Source organism: Oncorhynchus mykiss, chromosome 5, assembly GCF_013265735.2.
Source record: "Oncorhynchus mykiss isolate Arlee chromosome 5, USDA_OmykA_1.1, whole genome shotgun sequence".
In the NCBI taxonomy this organism is placed as follows: domain Eukaryota; kingdom Metazoa; phylum Chordata; class Actinopteri; order Salmoniformes; family Salmonidae; genus Oncorhynchus; species Oncorhynchus mykiss.
This window is the reverse complement of record NC_048569.1, coordinates 57,830,911-57,841,746: the sequence shown is the minus strand read 5'-3', so window position 1 is coordinate 57,841,746 and position 10,836 is coordinate 57,830,911. Positions and strand designations below refer to the sequence as shown.

The window sequence follows — 10,836 nt, the reverse complement described above, 5'->3', positions numbered from 1 at the left end:
ATCTTAGTTAAAAAATATGACATACTACTGCACATCTATTATTAGGGTTGTCTACACAGTTACAAAGCTAGCTAATTAGTTACCTTGGACATTCTGATGAGAATCTGAGTAAAATGTGTAACTTGTCACTCTTATCTTAAAAGCGACTTCTCGGCAGAATAAAAAAAAAATACATTTTTTGTTAAATCAGCTGCCAGAAATCCTTTCTTACCTCTGTCGCTTGTCATCAAGTAACTGGGGGCAAATGGAATTGTTCTCTCAATGTAGTTTTTACATTTCTACATTACTGACTCACGGTTGGACGCACCTGGCTTTGAAGTGACAGGTGACGCTTGGTTAGGCTTATACTATTGACACTTACGCTGTTGTATTTCAGGCTATGTTATCCAGTGCGACATAATCACATTTTGTGCTTGCCAAATCGAGAGAACATTAAATAGGTTCCACTGCTTTCTCTGAACCTTCAACAAAAAGGGGACAAAAACCAAATTGTAATTTTTATCACAAGCCCATCCTTAGGATCTGAATATTTAAGGAGCTTCTGATCTCTTAATCTTAGTGAAAAATTGGATTAGTGCTTTGGTAATTGGCAGGCAGAGCAATAAACTGGTTTACTGAGTTAGAGTATTTAATCAAGAAGATGTGTAAGCTATGAAACACTGACAGCTACTCCTCTCATTTTAAATTTTTGGAATGGACTGTTATCGGAGGAATAAAAGGCTTAACTATTTTGAGAACAAATTGTACAGGCTGGTTGTGAGTTGAATTGTGCTAAAACCTTGTAATACTCTACCTCTTTCAATTGCTTATGATCTTATTTTAATTAGTTGGTGAATAAAGATGGCATTGAATGATGTTCATCAAACCTAAAAAAAAAAAAGTGTTTACAGGGAACGGATAGGCCTTTTCCATTCAATTCAAGCACTGGACCAATGTCCAACCTATGTTTTGGCAGAGTTGGAGAACATCTATACTGATCATACTGATAGCACAGACAGACTGATCTACAAATAACCTTGCATCGTAAAAAAAATTGTAGATCAGTCAGGGAACTCAGTGATTCACTATTTTCATTCCGTTTCTGGGGTTGAATGGTACTGAAGTAGGCCTAATTCTTCTCCAGTAGGTGGCAATGTGAGACTTCCATTACCAGTGCCTGTCAGCACTAAAGGGGAATAGAAATGTACAGGTTGTGGTAAACAAGATAGCAAATGTAAACCTGTTATTTTCCCTTTCCCTCAGACATTAGGTTTGCTAATTTAAATGGAATTGGTCAAATTTAGACGGAGGAAGGCTGTCGAACTACCTGGCAGTGAAATAAGGGATTGCTTTGAATTTACAATGAATGTATGACAGTTTGCTTTCCAAAGTAATACCTTCTCTTTTTCTAGTAGAGCATGTTATTATATTTCCAATGCATATCAAGGGAAGCAGCAAAAAAAGTAGTAAATTCTACTAAAGAAATACTGTCAACCGTATGGCCCAGTATACAACCGTATTGCCCAGTATTTCAAATGAGACTTGCCGTTGCCTAATGACCTATATCAACAGTCAACTTCAGGCGGAGCTTTTGACATCTCAATTCCAAATAGCTTTTGCTGTATCAAAGTTCTTGATTGGTCCTCCTCTTACAACGCACTACCTTTGTTGCAACCATTTCCCCCTCAAAGCAGAGGCTTTGTGGTGTATAATCAAGAGTCCTGAAGCTGTACTTGCAGTTGAAAATAAATAATTGCTTTATAAGTCTAAACTGTTATTTCGCCCTTGCATGTCTGCTCCTGTAATGCCAAACAAATGATGTAGCCCCACACAAGTGTGTTTAATCCGCTCATTAAAACCTCTTAAATGTGAAGGGCCTATATTTGGGGACCCTATGTGATAAAAAAAAAATGTGTGTGTGTGTGTGTATATATATATATATATATATATATATATATATATATATATATATATTATACACACACACACACACACACACACACACACACACACACATTCAGTCTGTTATGAGAACAGTAGCCCCTATCTGGGAAAGCTGAGTATCTTGGCTATTGATCAGTGCCTTCAAATCTTTGACTAACTGCCATATATATGGGGATACAAATTTATAAGGGCAGGCTGAGCCAATGACCTCATTTCAAGATGGCTGCTACCTACATTCCAGTTAGCATTGTGAAGTATAAACGGAAAAAACACAGAATGCATTGATACACACAAAATTCGGGGCTCCACAGATAATTAGGATATCTTATGTCTGCCTGTGACCTACCATTATTGATCACCAACCCCAAGAGTATCTTTTTTTTAATTTATTTGAAGTTTTCAACAAACGGCGAACAACTTACAAGGTAAGCTTCAATTTGGTCTGTGTTTGAGGTATAGCTGCATGGGGAGAATCAAATTAATCCTTAGATTGACAATTGGCTAGATTTGTTCCTACCAATGTTGTCTGATGTATGACTTAATGGCAACATCCAATGTCCACCGAGTGACTTATCCTTGCGTATGGCTAATGCGCTGTAGGCATGCATGTCCCCGGACACCACCATAATGTTTGAAAGAGGTTGGTGTTGTAGAAATACATTTTTTATAGTGAACAATAACTTAAGCACATCCAGTGTGCAAAAACAGTGCAATTACCACATTCAGACACTTTGGAGAGGTTGAAAGGACACCTCCATAACACCACTACAATGTTTGGGTGCGGTTGATGTGGTTGAAATTGTGTTTTTATACTGAACAAATAGCATTTAGTGATTGCAAATATGTAATAGCACTGGAATGACCTTTTAAAAAAAATATAGATATTTTTTTTAAACCTTTTATTTAACTAGGCAAGTCAGTTCGAACACATTATTATTTTCAATGACGACCTAGGAACAATAGGTTAACTGCCTTGTTCAGGGGCAGAACCTCAGATTTTTACCTTGTCAGCTCGGTATTCGATCTGGCAACCTTTCAATTACTGGCCGCTCCAATTTACCGACATATGCCACTTTGGAAAGGTTTAGGGAAAACTGGAAACGTCACGTGACCACACCTGACACAACTTACCAAAACATCTGCCATTTCTAGTTAAGTCTGTCAATTATATATTTTTGGTCTGATATTGTTCATGTTGTGGAAGCCATCTGTTCCCAGTTCTAGTCATCAATAATTCAGTAATAGCTTGCAAATTTAAAGATGACTTTCAAAATAAAATACATTTTATTTTTATTTTGTGTGTGTGTGTGCTTGATCTTGTGTATTCTGAAGTATGTATGGGTATGTCTACAGTGCCTTCGGAAAGTATTCAGACCCCTTGACTTGATCCACATTTTGTAACGTTACAGCCTTAATCTAAAATTGATTAAATTGTTTTTTTTCGCCACTCAATCCAGACACTATCCCATAATGACAAAGCAAAAACAGGTTTTTAGAAACACTTGATGATAAAAACTGAAATATCACATATACATACTTTTTCAGTCCCTTTTCTCAGTACTTTATTGAAGCACCTTTTAGCAGTGATTACAGCACCGAGTCTTTGTGGCACACCTGTTTTTGGAACCTTCTCCCATTCTTCTCTGCAGATCCTCTCAAGCCCTGTCAGGTTGGATGGGGAGTGTTGCTGCACAGCTTTTTTCCGCTCTCTCCATGTTAGATCGGGTTCAAGTCCGGGCTCTGGCTGGGCCACTCAAGGACATTCAGAGACTTGTCCCGATGCCTCTCCTGAGTTGTCTTGGCTGTGCGCATAGTGTCGTTGTCCTGTTGGAAGGTGAACCTTTGCCCCAGTCTGAGAGCTTTGGAGCAGGTTTTCATCAAGGATCTCTCTGTACTTTGCTCTGTTCGTCTTTGCCTCGATCCTGACTAGTCTCCCAGTCCCTGCTGCTGAAAATCTCCCGAGTGGTGCAGTGGTCTAAGGCACTGCATTCCAGCGCTAGTTGTCACTACAAATCCTGGTTCAATTCTAGGCTGTGTTGCAGCCGGCCGTGACCGGGTGACCCATGAGGCGGCGCACAATTGGCCGAGCGTCGTTCGAGTTAGGGTAGGGTTTGGCCGGCCGGGATGCCCTTGTCCCATCGCGCTCTAGCGGCTCCTATGGCGGGCCGTTTGCATGCCCGCTGACACGGTCACCAGGCGTACGGTGTTTCCTCTGACACATTGGTGCGGCTGGCTTCCGGATTAAGCGGCATTGTGTCAAGAAGCAGTGCGGCTTGGTGGGGTCATGTTTTAGAGGACGCATGGCTCTCAACCTTCGCCTCTCCCGAGTCCGTACGGGAGTTGCAGCGACGGGACAAGACTATAACTACCAATTTAATACCATGAAATTTGGGAGATGAAGGGAGTAAAAAAAACACAAAACAACCCCACAGTATGATGCTGCCACCCATGCTTTACTGTAAGGATGGTGCCAGGTTTCCTAGAGTAAAATCTTGGTTTCAACAGACGAGGTGCCTTTTGGCTAACTCCAAGCAGGCTGTCATGTGGCTTCCGTCTGGTCACCTCTCCTACCAAGGCCCTTCTCCCCCGATTGCTCAGTTTGGCCGGGCTGCCAACTCTAAGAGTCTTCGTGGTTCCAAGCATCTTCCATTTAAGAATGATGGAGGCCAATGTGTTTTTGGGGACCTTCAATGCTGCAGACATTTTTTGGTACCGTTCCCCAGATCTGTGCCTCGACACAGTCCTGGCTCTGAGCTCTACAGACAATTCCTTCAACCTCATGGCTTGGTTTTTGCGCTGACATGCACTGTCAACTGTGGGACCTTTGTCATATAGGCAGGTGTGTGCGCCTTTCCAAATCATGTCCAATCAATTGAATCTACCATAGGTGGACTCCAATCACGTTGTAGAAACATCTCAGGGATGATCAGTGGAAACAGCTCAATTTGGAGTCTCATAGCAAAGGGGCTGAATAAATCAAATCAAATTTTATTTGTCACATGCGCCAAATACAACAGGTGTTCAGTGAAATGCTTACTTACAAGCCCTTAACCAACAATGCATTAAGAAGTTAACACCTTGTTCTTCTTAAGTAAAACATTAAAAGTAACATACTTAAAATAGCAGTAGCGAGTCTATATACAGGGGGTACCAGTACAGAGTCAATGTGCGGGGGCACCAGTTAGTTGAGGTCATTGAGGTAACATGTACATGTAGGTAGAGTTAAAGTGACTATGCATAGATTGTTAACAGAGTAGCAGAAGGGTAAAAAGAGGGGTTCGGGTAGCCCTTTTGATTAGCTGTTCAGGAGTCTTATAGCTTGGGGGTAGAAGCTGTTACGAAGTCTTTTGGACCTAGACTTGGCGCTCTGGTCCCGCTTGCTGTGTGGTAGAGAGAACAGTCTGACTTGGGTGGCTGGAGTTTTTTAGGGCCTTCCTCTGACACCGCATCATGGTATTGAGGTCCTGCATGGCGGGAAGCTTTGACCCAGTGATGTACTGGGCCATACCCACTACCCTCTGTCGTGCCTTGCGGTCGGAACCCGAGCAGTCGATGGTGCAGCTGTAGAACCTTTTGAGGATCTGAGGACGCATGCCAACTCTTTTCAGTCTCCTGAGGGGGAATAGTCTTTGTCGTGCCCAGTTTACGACTCTCTTGGTGTGTTTGGACCATGATAGTTTGTTGGTGACGTGGACACCTTAACTTGAAGCTCTCAACCTGCTCCACTGCAGCCCCGTCGATGAGAATGGGGGCGTGCTCGGTCCTCCTTTTCCTGTAGTCCACAATCCTCTCCTTTTGTCATGATCACATTGAGGGAGAGGTTGTTGTCCTTGCACCACACGGCCAGGTCTCTGACCTCCCTATAGGCTATCTCATCGTTGTTGGTGATCAGGCCTACCACTGTTGTGTCATCAGCAAACTTGATGATGGTGTTGGAGTCGTGCCTGGCCATGCAGTCATGAGTGAACAGTGAATACTTATGTAAGTAAGGTATTTTTATTTTGTAATACTTTTTAAAAAATTATTGTCATTATGGGGTATTGTTTGTAGATTTCTGAGGAATTTGTTTTATTTAATCAATTTTAGAATAAGGCTGTAATGTAACAAAATTTGTAAACGGTCAAGGGGTCTGAATACTTTCTGAAGAAACCGACATCAACAATGAAATAACGCATATGGAATCATGTCACTAGTCTAGTTTGAGAAACAGACACCTCACAAGTCCTCAACTTGGCAGCTTAATTTTAATAGTACCAGCAAAACACCAGTCTCAACGTCAACAGTGACGAGGCGACTCCGGGATGCTGGCCTTCTAAACAGAGTTGCAAGGAAAAAGCCATATCTCAGTCTTGCCAATAAAATGAAAAGATTAAGGTCAAAAGAACAGACACTGGACAGAGGAACTCTGCCTAGAAGGCCAGAGTCACCTCTTCACTGTTGATGTTGAGACTGGTGTTTTGCAGGTACTATTTATTGAAACTGCCAGTTGAGGACTTGTGAGGCGTCTGTTTCTCAAACTAAACACTAATGTACTTGTCCTCTTGCTCAGTTGTGCACCGGGGCCTCCCACTCATTCTATTCTGGTTAGAGCCAGTTTGACATGTTCTGTGAAGGGAGCAGTACACAGCGTTGTACGAGATCTTCAGTTTCTTGGAATAGCCTTCATTTCTCAGAACAAGAATAGAGTTTCAGAAGAAAGTTATTTGTTTCTGGCCATTTTGAGCCTGTAATTGAACCCACAAATGCTGATGCTCCAGATAGTCAACTAGTCTAAAGAAGGCCAGTTTTATTGCTTCTTTAATCAGTACAAGTGACCCCAAACTTTTGAACGGTAGTGTACAGTGGCAAGAAAAAGTATGTGAACCCTTTGGAAATACCCAGATTTTTGCATAAATTGGTCATCTGATCTTCATCTAGATCACAACAATAGACAAACACAGTCTGCTTAAACTAATAAAACAAACAATTATATGTTTTCATGTCTTTATTGAACACACTGTGTTAACATTAACAGTGCAGAGTGGAAAAAGTATGTGAACCCTTGGATTTAATAACTGGTTGACCCTCTGGCAGCATAACCTCGACCAAACGTTTTCTGTAGTTGCGGATCAGACCTGCACAGCGGTCAGGAGGAATTTTGGACCATTCCTATTTACAAAACTGTTTCAGTTCAGCAATATTCTTGGGATGTCTGGTGTGTACTGCTCTTGAGGTCATGCCACAGGCATCTCAATCGGGTTGAGGTCTGGACTCTGACTGGGCCACTCCAGCAGATGTATTTTCTTCTGTTGAAGCCATTGTGTTGATTTACTGCTCTGTTTTGGGTCGTTGTCCTGTTGCATCACCCAACTTCTGTTGTGCTTCAATTGGTGGACAGATTGCCTTACATTCTCCTGCAAAATGTATTGATAAACTTTAATTCATTTTTCTGTGTGATAGCTAGCTGTCCAGGCCCTGAGGCAGCAAAGCAGCCCCAAACCGTGATGCTCCCTCCACCATAATTTACAGTTGGGATAAGGTTTTGATGTTGGTGTGCTGTGCCTTTTTTTCCCACACATAGGGTTCCTTCCAAACAACTCAACTGTAGTTTCATCTGTCCACAGAATATTTTTCCAGTAGCGCTGTGGAACATCCAGGTGCACTTTTGTAAACTTCAGACATGCAACAATGTTTTTTTTTTTGGGCAGCAGTGGCTTCTTCCTTGGTGTCCTTCCATGAACACCATTCTTGTTCAGTGTTTTACGTATCCTCGAGTCGTCAACAGAGATGTTAGCATGTTCCAGAGATGTCTGTAAGTCTTTAGCTGACACTCTAGGATTCTTCTTAACCTCATTGAGCATTCTGCGCTGTGCTCTTGTAGTCATCTTTGCTGGACGGCCACTCCTAGGGAGAGTAGCAACAGTGCTGAACTTTCTCCATTTATAATCACCCGACTCTCAATTTGTCTTACCGTGGACTGATGAACATCAAGGCTTTCAAAGATACTTTTGTAACCCTTTCCAGCTCTTACCAACATCTCCAATCTTGCAATTGATTGGACTCCAATTCGCTTTTGGAGAAGTCATTAGCCTAGGGGTTCACATACTTTTTACAACATACGCGGTGAATGTTTAAGTGTATTCAATATAGGCAAGAAAAATACAATAATTGGTCTGTTATTAATTTAAGCACACTGTGTTTGTCTATTGTTGTGACTTAGATGAAGATCAGATCAAATGTTATGACCAATTTATGCAGAAATCCAGGTATTTCCAAAGGTATCACATACTTTTTCTTGCCACTGTATATACATACATACATACGTACTCAAAGCTAGCTGTTAACTGAAATGGCGAGCAACAGGCAGGCGGGCGGAGACCAGGGAGACTGAGCACACACCGAAACTAAAGTAAGAAAGTAGGCCTAGAAATATCTAATAAACTAGAGATCTCACACCATTGACCCCAGTACGTATGTGTGTGTGTATATGAATTTACCACAGGGGGACTCAGTTGTAGAAACATCTCAAGGATTATCAATGGAAACAGGATGCACCTGAGCTCAATTTGGGGTCTCATAGTAAAGGGTCTGAGTACTTATGTAAATAAGGTATTTCTGGTTTTTATTTTTATACGTTTGCATGCATTTCTAAAAAACAGTTTTCACTTTGTCATTTATGGGGTATTGTGTGTAGATTGAGGCAAAAATAATGTTTAATCCATTTTAGAATAAAGCTGTAACGTAACAAAATGTGAAATTCTTTCCCAATGCACTGTAAGTCCGATTTGAGATATTTGGCTTTATTTTTGCATATTTTTTCTTTTTGCTTAATAATATTTACAAGTTGTCCCTTCTCAGGTTTATAAGAAGTGAGTGCTAAATGCTAACTCCTGTTCATGTACGCTGGTTAGCGTAGCTAGCATTCATAAATCATTGGTGACAATAGATGCTTCAATTCCATTGTTGCTTCAATTCCATTGTTTTGGTCGAGTTTGTTTGACCTCTACCGCATATTGCCACTGTTGGGTTGAAAGCCCAATCTATACACTCTATTTTTATGAGTCCTGCTTCTGCATTGTGTGGTGTGTTGCCCAGGCAACCCAATACTCTTTGCTTTTTTTCAGCAAGATGCAACAAAGTTTATCACGTTAAGAGTCCATGTGAAGGCTGATGCTGACTCAACCGCACAAATGCCCAGCGTCCCATCTTCAGTCAGCTGTTCGTTCCACAATAAAAAAATATATATATATTTAAACGGTTATGGCGGCTATTTTATTTTCATGACGGTCTTGGTTATACGGTAATTGTGCCTGCCCTACTCCCGCGTCAATTCTTTCCATTTCATCAATGTGTCAGCATGTTCATTAAGTATTGGTGTATAGGGCCAAAAATCATTAATCTCCAACAGTTTATTTACATGACTGAGGCTTTCGACTATATACCACAAACACATCTGCTCTCTTCACCAGACTGACTTTAATTTCCAATTACAGTTTGAAGAACACGAGTCCAGTGTTAGCTACTTTCTGACCTTCGCCTTTTTGAAGGGACAATGTGAAACTCAATGTAGCATAAAGAACAGAGTGCTACGGGTCTGAGAGGAATTTTAAATGGCCACCGACCTGCATCGGGTAATGCACCTTTCACATGTGAAGAATGGCCTGGGTTGGGCCCATACACCGACATTAAGTGGTTTGCTTTGACCCCATCCTAGAGGGATGTAATGAGCGGACGTGGCTCAAGTCCCCACTAATATCTCCGTGATACACCCTGAGCATCGTTGTAATAGGTCCGAAATTGCCTCGAAGGGAGTATTGGAACTGGAATTCTGTTAGTGGTTTGATATTCCTCAAAATGCCCCAGGCTGCTTCTTCTCCCTTTTTGTGTGCACACGCAGTAGCCTATGCTGTGGTGTGTGCCTGTACGGGTTATGTTTGTCACAGATGTTGCTGCAGACAGGTTGTCCCTGAGATACTGCCAAGGAGCGCCTCTTGCTGCCGAGCTGACAGAATGAGTCCTGGGTCCCGCTCAGATAATCAGGCTTTCTATCCTCCCCCTCTTTCCCACTAGCTCTCTCGCTCTGTTTATTCACCTATTGGCCGCCTCCTCTCCTGTCCTGCTCTGGCAAGTTGTCTCGACTGAGCAAGAACCAGTGATGCTCAGAGCTACAATATATATACTCAGAAAATTGCATTTTTGGTCCAAATCTCTGGCTATAAGAATACAGCAAAATATTTGAGTTTTTAAATGGTCAAAATGTGAAGGGAGTACATATGTGTTTGGTTTACTTTCAAATGGTTGAGGTAGAAAGATTTGAACATTTTTGTCATGGTTCTGTATTGGTGTTTTGAGGTTAGTTTGAGATCAATGCTAGTCACATTCATTGCTTAACATGAAATTCCACCATTTGTTTATGTGGATGTGAACTCAGCAAAAAAAAGAAGCGTCCCTTTTTCAGGACCCTGTCTTTCAAAGACAATTCGTAAAAATCTAAGTAACTTTACAGATCTTAATTGTTTAAACAAACACTGTTTCCCATGCTTGTTCAATGAACCATAAACAATTAATGAACATGCATCTGTGGAACGGTCGTTAAGACACTAACAGCTTACAGATGGTAGGCAATTAAGACCACAGTTATGAAAACTTAGGACACTAAAGACGTCTTTCTACTGACTCTGGAAAAACACCAAAAGAAAGATGCCCAGGGTCCCTGCTCATCTGCGTGAACGTGCCTTAGGCATGCTGCATGGAGGCATGAGGACTGCAGCGACGCCTAAGACAGCCCTACAGAGAGACAGGACGGACAACTGATCGTCCTCGCAGTGGCAGACTACGTGTAACAACACCTGCACAGGATCGGTACATCCGAACATCACACCTGCGGGACAGGTACAGGATGGCAACAACAACTGCCCGAGTTACACCAGAAAC

The 10,836-nt window shown here is 41.7% G+C and overlaps 1 protein-coding gene across 2 annotated transcripts in view; it reads left to right on the top strand.

Moving 5' to 3' along the window:
• wdr18 (WD repeat domain 18) overlaps positions 1 to 10,836 on the top strand; it is a 90,824-nt gene that overhangs the window by 20,713 nt on the left and 59,275 nt on the right. The gene's annotated exons all lie outside the window — the stretch shown is intronic.